The sequence below is a fragment of the Planococcus citri genome, chromosome 4 (assembly GCF_950023065.1).
Source record: "Planococcus citri chromosome 4, ihPlaCitr1.1, whole genome shotgun sequence".
NCBI lineage: Eukaryota > Metazoa > Arthropoda > Insecta > Hemiptera > Pseudococcidae > Planococcus > Planococcus citri.
This window is the reverse complement of record NC_088680.1, coordinates 37,473,052-37,491,236: the sequence shown is the minus strand read 5'-3', so window position 1 is coordinate 37,491,236 and position 18,185 is coordinate 37,473,052.

Sequence of the window (18,185 nt, the reverse complement as noted above, 5' to 3'; positions counted from 1 at the left end):
AAGGTTTTTCCTAAAAAAGTGCTTATTCTGAAAGATTCTGCACATAGATAAAAAAAATTTCTACAGACATCAATTTATAATATTTTTTTTTATTTTTCCCTTTGAGGGGCTCCACGCAAGAGAGTCAAAATCATTTGTGGGTCCAACAATGAGTTTTTCTTGAAAAGGGCGTTACCTATGTAGAACAATTCTAATGTAGAAATTAGATATTATCATCAAATTTTCCATAACTTTGATTTATTATCATTTTTTGTGATTTTTTCAACTTTGAGTGGCTCTTTACTAGGGGGCCAATATGGTTTGAAGGGCCGGGGAAATTTTTTTAAAAAAAGGGGATTATTTAGAAACATTTTGGCACAGAAACGAAAAATTGTCATGAATAGGACTTTTTTTTGATTTTTTCCCCACTTAGGGGGCTACCGGCCCCACTTTTTTTCAGATGGGGGAAAAATAAAAAATAGGGAATTATTTTCTCACCTGAGGTCATGTTTGGGGGGGGGGTAAGAGGTAAACAAAATTCCAACTTTTCAAAATAATGAACACCCCTATTAGGTAAGTATTCATTTTTTTTATTGCAATTTCGAACATCCCTCTCCTCGAGAAAGAAATTATGGTCACTGTGAGCACGTCAGACGTCAGTTCCTACCTACTCATATCTGAACTACCTACATAGATTTTTATTCATTGTCTCTTTTCTTTAGTCTTCGTTTATTCTTTCTCAGCTCCTTTACCAGATAAGTTGAATATCTCTGCTTAATTAGAATGCTGTAAAAGATACCATCAGTCTCACTCAGTCCATACCATACTTATTTTCAAAACCAATTGTATTCTTTATTTGTACTTTGGTTTTGTGATAATTGCCCGAATTCTTTAAAAACCCAATCTTATGTGTAGTTATAGTAAATGAACCCCTTTAGCAGCTTCGCCGCACTTTCTCACAGCAAAGTACCGATTACATTTCGCCGAATTATTCTTAATTTTGTACAATGGAAGTGTTAAGTTGACGTACCGCGGTACGATTTTGTTTTCATTTAAAGTAAAAGGTAAATATAAACTTGGATAAGAGATTAGATAACGACGAAATTATTCAGTTAATTCCTCTACGAACACGAAATGAAATTAAAACCGTGAACATTTTTCGCTGAATACCGCAAGTCGATATTTGTTGTCTGAGTTCTGACTTCTTGCCATATTTTATAATCGCACGCTAATCACGACTCACACAAGGAAGTTTACCTACCTTTTATCGTGTTGAGAAAATGATAACACGCGGGTCAATATCGCCATCTCATATGTTTACCGCAGTAAATGAACCTCTCGAACGAGGAGACCTGTGCGGGGTGTTGTGGAGATGATATGTTTTAAAGATTGCCTACTTATCTGTTCTATAATTCTAATTTGGTTTTATTGCAAACTTCAAGATTGTGATTAATGAAAGCAGAGGTCGTAGACCTGTAGTGATGAAGGATGAAATTATATGAATAAGGTGAGAGATACTTGGGTTCGGAGGAAGATTTTGAGAGAAAGTTGAACGTTGCCAGAATAAAATGACCCCCAACAAAAAATACTGTTAGAAAATCAGTTAAAGGGAGGGATGGAGAAGGCGACAGTGAATTTTTGCGATAGGAAATTGGCGCAGGGTAATATGACAATGTGTTTCCTCTCAGCTGATCTGGGAGCTTCACTCGACTTTTTTATTGACCTATCTGCATCAACGGTACAAAAACTGATCTGAAATTTTCTAGGATCGGAGAAATGAATTTAATTTTCCTCTTTACTACCTATCGAGAATCCATTCGATTCATCTCATCTATACCTACGTAAAAGTCATCGGCGAATGAAGTTCAACTAGTTCAAGCCTATAGACAAATGATTTGCGAATAAATTCATCGATTAAATTTTATCGTTTTTTTGCCTACGTCGGAGAAAAAATCAAATGCTCAATTAATCGATTAGTTACTTCCACTACCTACTATCGGAGCGATAATCGACAGTTCTAATTTCATCCCATCATCAAAACGACGAAGGCTTAACCCCCAAGGCTGAAATTTCCATTTTAAGAACGTTTTAAAAAAAACTCAAAACCCCTCCTCTGTCTTGTTTTATGATTTCTCCACGTTATAAATATACAAGCTCGAACACATGTGGAAACAAAGCCATTACTCCAAGAGATAGATTAGGTTCACCATATGAAAACCTTACCATGAGCTCTTCAAAGATGCCCAATTAAAAAAAAAAAAAAAAAAAAAAAAAAAAGGAAAAAGATGATACCATTATTGCATAACCGGTTCGTACATATATAAAATCCGCAAATCGCGTTGCATTGCAACTCTCAGCTCACGTCAGCTGTAGTACTCGTTTTTTTTTCTCTTTCGCCCTTCCTGTCTCTCTCTCTCGGACTTTTTTTTTCTGCAAACCTGCCATGTCTGTCCGGATTTAGACAATACATTCTTTCGTATCACAAAGATATAGGGACGTTCTTGAATATAGCCTGGGTATCTGGCCTGCAGTATATAAATTCTAGCATACTATACTTACGTGTACCTCTAACATGAGAAGTAATACTAGATAAGTACAGCATGGAAAAATACTGAAACCTTGACGATGAACTTACTCTCATAATCTGAGAATTTTCTATTTGCATTTGAAGGGGCGATAGTGTTGAAAACTTCCAGCTTGAGGTATCTGAATCTCAACTATAAAAAAAATTGTTGGTGGAGGCCAAAAAATTGGAAAAGTATCCATGAATACATCATCGTCAAGGGTAGCGACGAATTATGTCACTTTTATTGGTAAATGATTTTTTTGACTTCCTTAGCTGAATGTGAATGAAAATTAGCCTTGATAGGTACATTATGTAATTTTGGAATTTAGCTGAGAAATATATAGATATATTTTTTTCAAATTCAGCCCAACTATTAGAAGATTATCAATAGCATTATCAGTAACCCTCCCACAGGGGTTCCAAAAATTTTCATGTCATGTTGAGCTTTCCTATCTCTGTCACGAAGTTTTGCGTCCATCAACAAGCAGGAGATGATTTTAGAAAATCACGTAAGATGGTTTGAATTTTTTCTTTTTATAAAAAAAAAGTATTTTAAGAATATGAGAGTAACTTACAATTTATGAGTTGGGAGGGAGGAAGGTGGAATCAAAATAAACTGGCCCAGGCTGGAAGACGTTGCAGTAAAACGTAAAATGGGAGTTTGGGGATTTTGCTGAAAGTTCAACCAAAAAAGTGACTTGGTACCTATGTAATTTAGAAAGAGACTAGAGGAGTAGGTGACCAAATATACTATAAAGAGGAAATAATTGCTATGTTCTTACTTTCAAATGTCGCGGAGTAGAATGGCTAAATTTACCCCCTCCCGCCAATTTTAAAATAGTTGGTTGAAATAATGAATAAATAATTTTTTCCGGAGTTTGCGTAATGCCGTCGATTTTTGGAACCCACATGGACTTCGAATTACGAAATTTCAATTTTCATTTTGGAGCTTTGGGGAGCCAGACAAGCGGACAGATGACCTTCAGAAGATAGACACTAGACAGGCAGCCAGACATCCTTGAGAGGCCAGACACACTGGTCAATGACCTTAAGAGGCTAGACAGGGAGCTAGACGAGTATGAGAAGCCAGACAGGCGGACAGAAGACCTTGGGAAGCCAGACGAGCACTTAAACAACCTCGACTGTCGAGAGGCCAGGTAGACAGACTACCATGAGTGGCTAGACAGGTAGGTCAGTGACCTTAAGAGGCTAGACAGGCAGACTGACGGGTCAATGATCTTAAGGGGGCAAACATTTGACCTTTGAAGGCTAAGCAGGTAGTTCAGTGGCCTTGGGAAGCCAGACAGGCAGGCAGACTAACCACCTTGCGAAGCCAGACAGACAGACTACCATGAGAGATTAAACCGATGAGGTCTGTGATCTTAAGAGGCCCAACAAGCAGACAGATGACTTTGAGAGGCCAGACAAAAAGACAGACATACATACGAACAACCTGATCGAGAAGTCTAACATAATGGTTATGGGTCAATGGCCTTAAGGGGCCAGACATGCAGACTGATCAATGACTTTAAGAGGCCTAACAGGCAGACAGAAAGACATGCATACTGACGAACGACCTGATCGAGAAGCCTAACATAATTGTTATATAGGTCAATGACCTTAATGGGCTAGACATGCAGACAGACGGACAACATTGAGAGGCTAGACAGACTGATCAATGACTTTGAGAGGCCCAACAGGCAGACAGAAAGACAGAGACATACAGACGAACGACCTGATCGAGAAACCTAACATGGTTATGGGTCAATGACCTTAAGGGGCCAGACATGCAGACAGACGGACAACATTGAGAGGCTAGAACGACTGATCAATGACCTTAAGAGGTCAGATAGGCAGACAGACAACTTTGGGACGCCATATTGACCGGTCGATGACCTTACGGGGCCAGACAGACAGACAGACAGACAGACAGACAGACAGATAGATAGATGACCTTGGAGAAGCTTCAACAGATGAGTCAGTTACCTTGAGAGTCCAGACACAGGGGTGAATGACCCCAAGAGGACAGACAGGCAGACAACTTTGAGAGGCTAGACAGTAAAATTTCAATTTGATTTTTGGAATTTGCATGGCCTTTAAATTATGAAATATGACCTCTATATGTGTACCGATATTTCAAAAGGGCCCATTCGGTCGGTGCCGAGAAGGGTGTAGATTTTATTTTTCAAAAATCGGTACAATCTTCCAAAGTTTCCCAATTGATCTAAACGGCGCGCGAACGTGAAGCTTTCATGGACAGCTTCACACTCAAACGCTGTTGGGAATTGGGATCCACCGGAGAACACTGGAAGCTTATTTTGATTTTTGAAAAATAAGGCACTGACCGAATGGGCCCTTTCGAAATATCGGTACACATATTATGAACAATCGAATCAATTTTTTGCGTTTGAATGACCTACAATTTTCAAAATTTCGAATCAATTTTCAAAGTTTGCCTTGCCTTCAAATAAGTATTTCAGAGCTATTTTTGATGAATTTTTGAAAACCAAATTCTGGTGAACAAGGTGACAAACCCAAGTTTTATCCAATTTGTGCTCGATAGTTGAATTTTGATTTACTTATACCCCATTGTTGACCTTCCAAATCGATTGAAAATAATTTCGAGCTGTTTTGGGCAGTTCCGAGGCCTCCGTAAATTTATGAAAATTACAATTTCTACAAAATTGCACCTAAAATCAAAATTGGACAGTTGAAATTTGATACATACCACATTTTCAACTGTCCAAATCGGCTACACGCGGTTTCAAGTTATTCTGGAGCCTCAAGCTATGCTCTTTTAAAATGTGGTAGGTATATATCAAATTTCAAATTTCCAACTTTGAGTGAGTACAATTTTGTAGAAATTGTAATTTCCGTCAATTTGCTAGAGGCTACAGAATTGCTCAAAACGGCTCGAAATCTTTCCAAATCAATGTAGAAGGTACAAGGTTAAAATTGGGGTATAAATCAAAATTCAACGTTCTGCCTCAATTGGATGAATCTTTGGTTTTTCACCTTGTTTGCCTCGATTTGATTTTCAAAAATTCATCAAAAGTAGCTCTGAAATTTTGGGTTAGTGAGGTATTTTTGCATGCTCTTTCGATCTATAGCTTTGTCTGGACCTGAAATTTTTCTATTGAATTGGATATCTTCCTAGTTTGTTAGAACGTAGAAAGAAGATTCCTGATTTCAAAATTGAAAGGAATTTTTGAAAAAGTTCTAGCCTACAAAAAATGCACTGATTTCAGTCATGTCGAAAATTTCCCTCAAAACCCGATATCTAGTAGTCAAAAATATTATGTATACTCACAACTTGAAAAAATGTTTCGCTTTTTTGGGCCTTTGTTTCTTGAAAATTCACTAAAAATCAGAAAATTAATGTTAACTCTGGAAATTTTGATTGATAGTGTATTTTTGTATTCTCTTTTGATCAGCTAACACTTTTTCGGAACCATTTTTCCTTTAAAAAGTATCATAAAAAACACCCTATTCTTCTACATTTTATTGCTTTTTCGTTCCTAATGATGAAACTTATAGAAGTTTGCATTATCTGGCACTCGACGAGACAGCTTGTGGTATAAAAAAATCCATTTCATAATGAGTTTGGATTTCAAACTTTCAAGCAAAAATCTTTTCGTCAACCTACCTAGATACTTGATCAAATCAAGACGGGTTATAAATCTAGGTACCTATATAAAATGGTGGTTGCCTGGCTATCGGTCTCGGTACTTAACTTACGTCTAAGATGATTTATCGAGTACACGTAGTAGACCGGAACGATTGAGCCGTTAGATTGTCATGATGGTCGTCTAGACCTATACCTTGGCGGCGCATCTCAACTCGAGCAATGTCGACCAGCAATGAACAAAAAAAGAAAGAAATTGTCGATGCAATTGTGACGTATGTACGAGATATTGTAGATGTACGCTGAACCGAACGCATTCTAAAATTGGCACCATCCGTGAGTTCTTTGCATTCTGCGAATAGCTTAGGCAAATGGCAACAGCACGAGCATGTGTTTCGATTACAGAATGCGAAAAAAAAAAATTGTTACAGATCGCTGCAGTCGCACCGCCGCAGCACTGTGCCGTCGATCCATGGCCTGCACAATTTCAAACACGTTGAACACCAGAACACGATTGCATATTACGTTGATAATATGACCGGATTAATGGCTTTAAATATGATGTTCTCGCGAGTAAACCGACTCGAGTAATTAATCAACGACGAGTCGGTACATGTACAATATTAATTGAATACGCGAACGATGCTGATGTAGCATTTGCTGTATTACGTCGACAGACAGATGTATCAATTATCCGATACATGCGTATTATGAATAATTCGATCCTGCTGATCAAGACTTTAGTACATAACGGAGAGAGCTTTTAATTCGAGCACTTCCTCGGTGTTTTTTTTTTTTTTTAGCAGAAAATTCATATTATAAATGGACTGTTTCAGTTTCCGGTTCGTTGTGTTACCACGATCAAGTCCTTGGAACATGTCTGCAAATTTTATATACTATGTACCTTGCAGTACTTTCCATGGCACGATGATCCCGAAGACGATAATGTCTGCCAAGGAAGCGGAACCATATCGCGCCAGCCAGCACAGTCCACTGCGGTCCTATACTTAACAGAGGCGATGAGATTTTGCACCATTTCATCAACAAATTTAGCATTCTGGTGTATAATGATTCTTCAGCTGAGTTCAACGTGAAGGTCGTTCCAACTGAATTACAACATTCCAGCAAAAGGTGGAATTTATGGCAATCCTGTACCTCGTCGCAGTGGTCATCAAAACCATCCCATTTCCAGAATGCAGCTGTACCTATCGTATATAACAACGGAATACGGCGCCGAATATGCAATTCTATCACCATTTATGCAGTACGCAGAATGTAGTCCAACTCCAATCGACCACCTACCACTTCGCCCTCCTTCAGTGTTCACCTTTGTTATCCAAGAGGAAAAGCAAATCTAGCGCTGCACGCTGCACCTACGACTACGAACTTCTCGAACCGACCGAAATTTTTCCCATCGATTATTTATACCTCGAAAAAAGCCAGCTACATTGTATCCTACCTTCTTCGCCCCGCCTTTCTACTCGCGCGTATTTCAAATTGCAACGTTTGACTTACAAAACCATACCGTAGGAAAAAATTACCATCTCGAAGCCAAGGTCCTGATCGCGTTTGAAAATTATAAATTCACGAGCGTCCATTTTCTTCGAGAATCGAGACAAAAAGGAGCTCTTCGCTCCGCCTCTATGTGTCAAGAAAACCAGTTCTATGCTGATGTATTAGACCGCCTAGACAAGTAATAACGCACCGAAAATTACCATTACCGGCTGAAATTTTCTACTGCAATGGGAAAAAAATGTCGTTTGCGAGATTCGCATTCGCCTAGATTCGCGCGATCACGACGAAATGCATTTGAAAATGAAATTTGGCAACGGTGCATATCTCCGAATGCAAATTTAAACCAACGCATCGTATTAGAAGTGACTGTACTGTAGGTTTCGGGAATGGGAATGGGATAATGGGAATAAGCATCAGGTATTACTTACCTACAATCGAGATTTTTTTTTTGTTGTAAATCACGCTGACCTGACTCGAGTCATTATGTCTCGATTCTTTCTTCTTTTTTTTTTTTGCAGTTGAGTATAATTTGCGATTTTACCAGACGTATGTAATTTTTACTCTTTATAAAATAGGTATGTGATGGTATCAGCATAGAAAAGCGTATGAATATTTTAAAAATAGCTCACGTGGTTGTAACTTGAGGAATGATATGTTTTTTGAACATACCTATTGTTCTATTATTTTTAGATGATTAGGGTTTGAAATTTCTCCAAACGAATGGTATAACCAAGAGGAAGCGAAGGGGCCAAGGCTCTAAGCGTACAAAATAGTCATTTTTTGCTTTTGAACCAAGTTTTTCTGTAATTTTGCTCAAGCAATAATTTTACCTTTCTTTTTTTTTCAATCAAATACCTAAGTATGTACCTATATTTTGTATGTATTTCGCATTATGAATGCATATTTACCTCAAAATTCGACTTTTTCATAGCTAAATGACTTGCTTCACGCCTGTTGGGAAAATCTTGGCTAGACAACTTTTTACAATTTTTCAATTCCACCAAGAAGAAGTTGAACTCGATTATCAGGTGCATAGGGCTACATATTGGGAAAATTATAGGAAAATTTGTAAAAAAAAAAAAAAAAAAAAAAAAAAAAAAATACAGTCAAAAGTCCAGTCAAAAGTCAGAACTTGGAATAGGAAATTACGAGTAGGTACCTATTTAAAACGTATGAATTTTATAATATGTAGGAACATACCTAATTTTTAGAAATGAATGGTTTTTCTTGCATTCTAGACATTTTATAAGTTCATATTTTGAGAGATTTTGCACTCGATTGAAATTACTCGTAATTACATATAATAATTATGTAGTTTATTTAATCTTCTCTTTAAATTTTACAAAATATTAATTTTTTTTTTCAACTCTGATTTCAGTTGCCTACTGAATCCTGATTGCTATAATTTAAATCATCATTCATTTCAAACTTTGATTCATGATCCAAGAATTTCGAAAAAAAGGGCCAAAAGGAAAGAAATCCCGTGACTCGTGAGTATTAGATTTAAAATAGGTACCTATTTATTGCGAAGTATCGATTTTCATTTCCAGGATTTCATTAGGTACCTAGATATTTTAATAAAAATCCGTTTTTTTGGTTCGTTTCTATTGCATTCGAAATGGATTTAAATTAATGATTTCTTTGGGTCATTTGTAAAGTATTTCTACCCAAAATTATACATATATGAATGTGATATACCTTTTTGTCGGATTGTAAAACAATTTAGTTTCAACTAAAAAATACCTATTTGTAGAACGATTTCCGCTTGAAAATTTTAAATGATTGGGTGGATGGTACGTTACATGTAGGTATGTAATGTACATACATATTGCATTCGTTTTTTCGAAAACTATCCGTATGTGTGACCCATTACACTCTGCGCATGTACACGCCTGGAATAACATGAAAATCTATACTGCAGAGTGCAGATTTAGAGAGGTCTTGGGGAACGTCTCATAACCTGCGTCTGTCATCATAATTCGCATTGAAATATCATTACTGGTACGAAACGTTATTTCAGTGTTTCGCAAACTGAAACTATACAATACATACCTACTTTTGTATGTACTTCATATCGTATACCTGATCCATTTCCTTCTCTGCATTCAGCACGAGAACCATTGTAGGAAACTATTTTAAAGTAAAGTTCGCTTATCTTAGAAAATTTTTTATTCATCTTGGAGGTCACGAACCATTTGAATTTGAAGTGTCCTGTTCAGTTCTGATTTCGACGAAAGCCAAGCGTTTGGAAAGAACTCGCCCTAAAACCTCCAATCAAAGTTTCAGCTGTGCCAATAATTGAGTTTTTGATTCAAAAAAATTCATGAGTATTTTTGATTAAAATGATGTCCAGTTTTCAAAGAAAATAGACCTCCCTATTGTACCTACATATTTATAAGAATCTTTTTTGGGTGAAAATTTCAATTTCTTAAATTTCATTACCTATTTTCAGCCAACAAAACTTCTGTTCTATCGTGATTTCGAATTTCTCTAAAAAAATTTCAAAATTCTTCTGAACATGGCTCCGGACCCTAATGGACGCTGCTCGACAATCCCGCCTTCGATTTCATCATAGGACCATGATTTCTGGAAAGAGCATAGTCTGAAACCCCCATAATCAAAATTCTATAGCTGCTCAAATTGATTTTTCGATTTTTAAAATTTTTTTGAATCTCCGAAACTGAATATTTTCGGCGATCCATGTTCAAAAAATGTATCAATGTAGGTAGGTAGGTACCTCGAACCGAATTTCACCATTTTCGGCCATTCTGGAGCTTCCAACGTGATTTTCCATTTCTCCAGATTTTTTAAAATTTCTCCAGAAGACATGGAAATGAATTGGGGCAGCTGAAAATTTACTTGTAGCTTACTCTCGATCTAGGAAACTTAAGTGCTTTCCCGTATAGTAAAAAAAAAATTTCAAACATTTTTTGTTCGAGGGAAAATCTGCCTGAAAATCGATAAATTCATTAAACCAGTCAAGAATAAGGCACAGCTCGATTTTTCAGTCGCTCAAATTAATTTCTACCACTACTGGAGAAATTCAAAAATTGGTTTTTGAGAAATCGAAAACCACACTGGAGCCTCCAGAATTGCCGGAAATGGTGAAATTTCATGTGGATATAGTCGATAATTAGTTTCAGGACTAATTTTCATCATTCCTGCTTATTAAAAAAAACAAACAAACAAACGTAAATCGCCGAAAATGGTCACCTTCCTGTTAGATAAATCGTAGGGGATTGTAATTTTAATTTTTAAACATACAATTTTCCGAAATAAAAAAATCAAGTCTACTTATGTACTTATATAAATTTACAAATTACGAAACACTTGACTTATGTATCTACTTTTAGTTTAATAATCATCTACTTATGTATAAAATTGACAGCTGAGAGTTTCTACCTATTTCAGAAATACCTTCTCGATCTGAAAACTCGAATTAGATATTTCGGAAGTAGGTAGAAACCCAATTCGCAGTTGACCGAATGAATTTTTACGTCTTTGATTAGATGTCAAAGAAATCTTGCTGGAAGCTCCAGATCGACTGAAATTGATCAAATTATTTGATGATTTAACCCATTTGGTAATTTTTTAAATACCTAAGTAGGTACCTACCTACGTACCTACCTACCTTATATGTGCGCTTATTTGACGTAGTTTTAAAAAAATCATGACTCGTGTGGTGGTTTTGATTATAATTGATCAATTTTTCATAATTCTCAAAAAAAGTTCCATCATTTGACTGAGGCATTTTTGTGAAGTTTTTCTTTTTTTTTCTTCTTTTTTTTGTAATGTTTCATAAACTTTTAAACCATTTTAACTGTTTTTATAGTATCCTAAATCCTATGTCGATATTTTGATGCAATTTCTGCAGATTTACATTTTTTTTTCTCAACTGTAACAACAATTTGGTTGTTATTTGGTACAGTCTCACAATACGTAACGTATTTTGCTCAAATGCACTATTTCATCAACTTTTATAAGTTATAACCATATTGATTTGAATTGCGTTCATAATATTTTAATTAATTAGCCAATTTCCCAAAATTGTTGAGAGTACATAAGTAAAAGTTTGTTTAAAAAAAACTGTTCCGGATGACAAAGAAGCCAGAATTGCCTCTCGTCGATCCGAAATATACATTGGGAGCACAACATTGCGGCACACCCCCACCTCCTCAACGTGCCACAAGGCTTTTATGAGGGGTCGGAGCGGTAACCTACATTTTCTATTCAGTAGGAGTTCATTTCACTGAAACGTGCCTATTTTGGAAACTGAAGAGGCAGATGCCTAAATTTGCAGAATTTTAAATTTTCTCACCACGGTTTCTGTAGGTGTGATATTTTGAGACCAACAAAAAAAAGTTTTTCAGATAGCCTATCTCTAAAATTGCAGCAGTTATTAGCAAGTAATCGATTTTTTGGAAAGGATTGACATTTTTTTCAGAGCCCCTTAAAATTTTGAAATGCTTTGAAAAATGTATTTGCCCATAACGCCTTCAATTTTAGAGATAGACCGTTTTGTAGGAGAAGAACTAGACACCATGGTCAAAAACTTGATTTTCAAAAGTTCGTGAACTCTTGCACCTTCAATTTTTAGATTAGGCATGTTTCAGAGAAATCAAGTAACTTATTAGGTAAGTAATAAAATATGTTACCTACACGTTACGCCTCCGAGTATATCAAGTACCTATCTGCTTAGGCAAAGTATCGTTCAGATTATCAAAGGGTACTTCTGAACCTTCTCTTTGAGAGCAGCATTTAGTGGAAGAGATAATACACCACTTTTCTTATTTTCAAAAAATTGTCATTCTACCTATGTTGAAAGTTCGCCATGTCAGCATATTTTTAGAATTGTTTTAATTTTCAAAAAATCCAAAAATAAACGTTGGCTCCTACGGGGGTTCGAGGACATTCTCCTCCGATCTAATTTATGGTACCCCTCCGAGGCTACTTTGAATTCGTTTGTTCGAACTTCGAATGAGGAATAGATTTTGAAATTTTGTACGTGAATCCACAATAAAATCTAAGGAATTGTCTGTTTCACGATTTTCAAAATCTGTTAATTTATGGATGTGAAGGGAAATGGGGAGAGCACAGTGGTTAGTTTCGTAGCTTTATTTTGAATTTGATTTCAAAAAAGCAAAAAAGTGGATGCATCTCATGACTTGTTGAATTGATAGAAAAAATTATTTTTCCATAGTTCAAAAGAAGTTTCACACTCATTCAGAAAAAATGGAGGAGAGAAAAATACATTTGTAAGCCATAGCCTTACTAGGACGGCAAAAAATCGTTTCGTTTTCTCTATTTTGAAATCTCAATTCTTCAACTATACCAACATTGAAAAAAAAATCATCAGATTCGTATTCGACTCCCTTTAAAATGCAACCTCTCAAATCGTCATTCCGACTTCTGCAACAAACAAGATTCTCGTCCGTCTATTGAACCACAAGAATGGGTTTTCATCTCACCAGTCAGCAGTCACCCAGGACCACTTTATGCACTGTGCATCTGCGATAGGTAACTCCTCGATGCATCGCACAAAGTCGTCATAATATTATATATATAAAACCAGAGACGCGAAGAGGCAGCAAAAAAAAAATCGCCTAGTAAAATATATTCTGCGATAAAATTGAGTGGATGTGTACCAGTGAGAGGGAAAGAAAAAACTAGATTTGGTAACACGTTGTGCAGGTAGAGCAGTTTTGGGGCACGAAGGTTCAACAACCTACTTAAGGTTTTTGACATTGAGAAAGGACATGGTAATTCACCGCATTTCTTCTTCACGATTACTCGTCGTAGTCGTCGCCTCCGACCCCCTTCTCTTCTCATCGATGTAGTCGGTGAAATAACAACGGCTCTCGAACCTCCGCCACCGCCACCACCGCCGCCGACGTTTACCATCATTGGTTATATACACGAATAAATACAGCTGCTGGCTCTCTTTATCGCGCCGGATAAGAGTATGTAGTTGTAGTATGTACGAGTACGTATAGCGTGTACTGTGAACTTAAGAATCAGCGATCGTGGGGAGAGGGGAAGGGGGAGGGGGCAAGACGCTACAGACGTAATGTATGTAACATACGCTTACAACGCATCGTACAAATAATTAGTACCATGACAGTAAAAGTACCTATTACCATTACCGTAATGTTAAATAGTGTTCTTGTGTTTGCAGTTTGCAGACGAGGGAAGAGGAGAATCAGACGGAGGAGCTTGAAGGAGAAGAATTTCTGCGAGATTTGATCGGGTTCGAAGAAGACAAGTCAACGTAGATTCACTCAAGTTCAATTCTTAAGCCTTGCAAGAAATGTTCTCAAGTTGAGGAGAACTTAATACTACTAGGTCATTTGGAAACGGCACATGGTATGATTAACTTTCGATTTCGCGTTAATTTAATTACAGCTCGGTCGCGATTACCGAACGTTAAAATCCCGGTAATACTCGCGGCTTAGCTCTTCTTACCCTTGCTGCCGCCCTCCTTGGTCGATATTTGGAAACCACCGCGGATAGCTGGATATGAATTACGAGCAAAAACCGCGTCCAGTCGGTTGAATTTCTTATGCTTGAGAACGAATGGATCATCTCGAGATACCAAATTGTATCACGTTTTCCGCCACAACCCGCAAAATGGGCACATCGGCGATTAAAAAATTGGTTAAAGAGGAGATTCGAGTTGGTCAGAAAGATTGGCTGACCAGTGACCGTCGAACAAACCGAATCACGCCACTGGCAACTCGTTTATCTTCGGTAGTCGATCCATATAATTTATTAATTTATGCTTACCTGATGTTCAGATGGATTCCGGTTCGAGAGGGTTCTCCCCGTCCCGAACCCCTCTTTTGATTTTTTTTTCGCGTTTGTGTCGTCATTATAGAGAACGGGGGGCAATTCTGTATCGGTGCTGGTGCTGGAATCGCGTTTCTTCGCGCTGTAAAAAATTCTATACTGAAATATCGAGCCCGCTACGCGAATTAACTGCAATCTGCATCGCCACAAACCGACGAGGAAATGCTTTTGTTTTCTGCAGCCGTTCGAGGAAGTCTATACAGTCGGTGGATAATTTTACGACGCTATTAAGACATACCGCACTGTATAAATATGCATATGCATAGTGCATTTCGCTTCTAATACTGTGTGCGAATGGAAAACGAATGACTTCAGACCACTGCGGCTTGAAAGTCGTCAAAAACAGCTGAGTAGACTTTTTATTTTTTTATTTTACTCATCAGATGCGATGGGGCTGATTCGCGAAATGTCTGTGTGTGGTTTGAAAACTTACTCGTATAGCTAATTTATGAAGTCTAGCAACAATTGTAGTGTAAGCAGTTTATTCGGAAAAATTACGAGTTAACTGATACTAACTAAGTAGAAAATAGAACTGATGAGTAGACATATTTTCTATGGAAAATTATAGAAAAGTACTCGAGTGGAAGAATTTTACGAGACATAATTCACGCGATGGCCGCTGCCTATAACTAATTTCAATCGTCTGGAAAGTGAGCAGTAGGTATTTCGCTGGTGGAAAATTTTTGGATTCCGGACAGTTGAAAAGTAGAGCGGATATGTCAAGTACCCCTCCCCCTCCCTACCTTTCATCGTTCTTTCCTTCCTGAATATCTCCGATACTCGCTTGTGATCTTCAAAAAATGCTTGCAATTTCGTTAGTTCAAATTATTTAATGGTGGAGGGGCAAATGTACTTAGTAAAATATGAATAATTTCATAGGGTAGGTACTTTTTTCCTCGTTAGTTTTTCAAAATGTTTGAATTTTATAGCCGAAATTCTCATTTTTCAATTTTTGACCTCGCTCTTATTTTATGTTTTTTTTTTTTTTCAAGAAATCCTGAATTAATATTTTTTGACGAAATTCCAACATCACACATGTGGAATTGTGGACTGTATCTTCACTAATCCTAAATTTTCCAAAAATGTGGCATGAAAAATTAAGTAAGAAGTCAACATTACCTCTATTGCCCCCTTCAAAAAATAATAATTTCAAAATGAAAAAAAGTGTGAAAATTTTTTAAAAATGACGTTTAAATTTTTTTCATGCAACTTTTAACATTTTTAATATTACGAGATTTTTTTTGAAAAATTCAAATAGGATGTCGTTAGTAGAGATAGATACCTAAGTAAGTATTTTAAGTTAATCCACTGAATTAATTTTGCAAGTCTACCCTGGAGTGGGTTATTTACTTATTTTTTACGTTTTTTTTTTTGTTTTTTTTTTGAAAGAAGGAATTTTGCAATAAATTATGGTCAAATTACCTCAACAAGAGATGGGGAAAATTCCAAATTTTTAAGTCAATACTTGACCCTCTTTTCCGGCTTGAGCTCAAATTTGTTCTTTTTTTTTTGGTTCTGGTGATCTTTTGACGTATATCATTAGTTCATTACGTATCATATCAAGTGCTTATAAAGTAGGCACCTACTTGAATGTTCAATTCTAATGATACTTTCATTGGGAGATGATCATAAAATCATCATATTTCGAAGAAAAGAGCCATTATTTTGAGAACTTTGAACTTGTATTTGACCATAATTTTTCGTTCACCTCCATAAAATTTTAAAACAAAAAAAAAGCTAAAAACGACGAAAAATTGCGTTTTCTTGAAAATGAAAAAATAACCATTACTAGAGAAATCCTGAAAAATAATATGAAATTTTATTAAAGTGGTTTAAATGGATTAAAACAGTAACTTTTGTTCAAAAAAAAAAAAGAGTGATTTAATGAAAAATTACCTAATTTTTGATGCAATCAATGTTCCTTATTTTTTTAATTGAAATTTCCTCATTTTTTTAAAAATTTTGCAATGAAGTGTAGGAGGATCTTGATGCTTTACAATATAATTATCATTGTTAAGTTTGCATTTTTCAAAAAAAAAGGTTCTCTCAACTTCTCGAATTACATCTTTGTCATTCTACCTTTTCCATCCACCTCCCCTTGAAAAATAAAATTGCTTCAAATGATCTAAAGGGAATTAAACTCATTTTGATTGATTTTTTTTCAAAGTCCAAAATTGAAAATACTGTACCTAAATTGGAGATGGTTGGGGGGAGGGGTTAGGTTCAATTCGCATCTTCAGATCTGAATTTTAACGCGTTCTTGAAGCACGATTTTACAATTTCGTAACCCTACTCCCTCCTCTCGCGGATTTGAGCAAAAATCAACCAACACTAGCTCCTTAAAGTTTTTTGAGTCAGATAAAGCTGAAGCTTGACTGGAGAACTTCTGTCTGTTCTCTTGCCTGGAAAAATGAGATTTTTCAAATTCCAATTCTGTAGGAACCTTTTTCACCATTTTTATGAGGCACAATTTGAGAACCATTGAACATCAATAAACGTCTATGCAATTTGTTAAAATCAAAACCGATTTTGAATCATACATTTTTGAAGACAATAAGTAGGTATTACGGTATCTACCTACGTAACTAATATGGTATTTTTCATTTTTATTGAACAATGAAATGAAATTTTGTAAGTTTCAAAAAGTCTAGAATTGGAATTTTCATTTTTTGCTTGATTTTTTAAATTTGAGTATGTTTTAAAAATAATTTTTAGATTTTAAGAAACTCAAGAAATGGTGAAATTTCAGATAGAAAATGTTCTCATCGTTTTTTATTATTTTTTTTTTGTATCAATTTCTGACAAAGATTAAAAAAAAATAGGAGAAACCAAAACTGATTTTTTTTTTTGAAAAAATTTTAGTATGTGGGATTTTTCAGCTAAGAAGACACTGGCATATTATAACTTTTCTCAAAATATCACACGAGACCAAATTTCAAACTCTAATTTAGAAAAAAATAACTAATGAACTAATTTCTTCACTTTTTAATCTGCATCTTTAAATATTTCAACATTAGGTAATCTTTGGGAATCACTACAAATCTGGTTAAAAGCAGATTTTTCCAGACGTACGTTTGTTAAATTAGTAAATTACGAATAAGTACATGGTGTACTTGAAATAATTTCTGCAGTTGGAGGCATAAAACATAAGCCTACACTTTTGAAACAGGTCTGAACACATTTTGGGAATCACTGCATTTTAAATTACCTATAAAATTATCGACCCTCTTTCCCCATCAGATGAAAACAAAAATGAAGATTTATTTTTATTAACGCAAAATGATGAAAAATTTAAAATTATAGGTAAAATGGATTGAATCATGAAATTTTAAATAAATAATTTTTTGAAAAAAAAACTACTTTTTTCATTGTTGAGATTTTGGAAAGGAACAAAAAAAGACCACCATTAATTTCCCTCATTAACACTGTACAATTTTTTGCAAACATCTTCCACCTGTTTATGTTCGAAAAAATGATCCCTTTGAACCGATTAGTGTTTTTTCCATTTTAACGAGTGCTCTTTAACAATGATAAATGGAGCCTAGATTTAAAAAGTTGACATAAGTGAAATTTTTTTTCAAACGAAAAATTGTAGATCGCAAAATTTTTCAAGGTTGAAAAAAAAATGAAAGGTTGGTTCGACCTTGATGAATG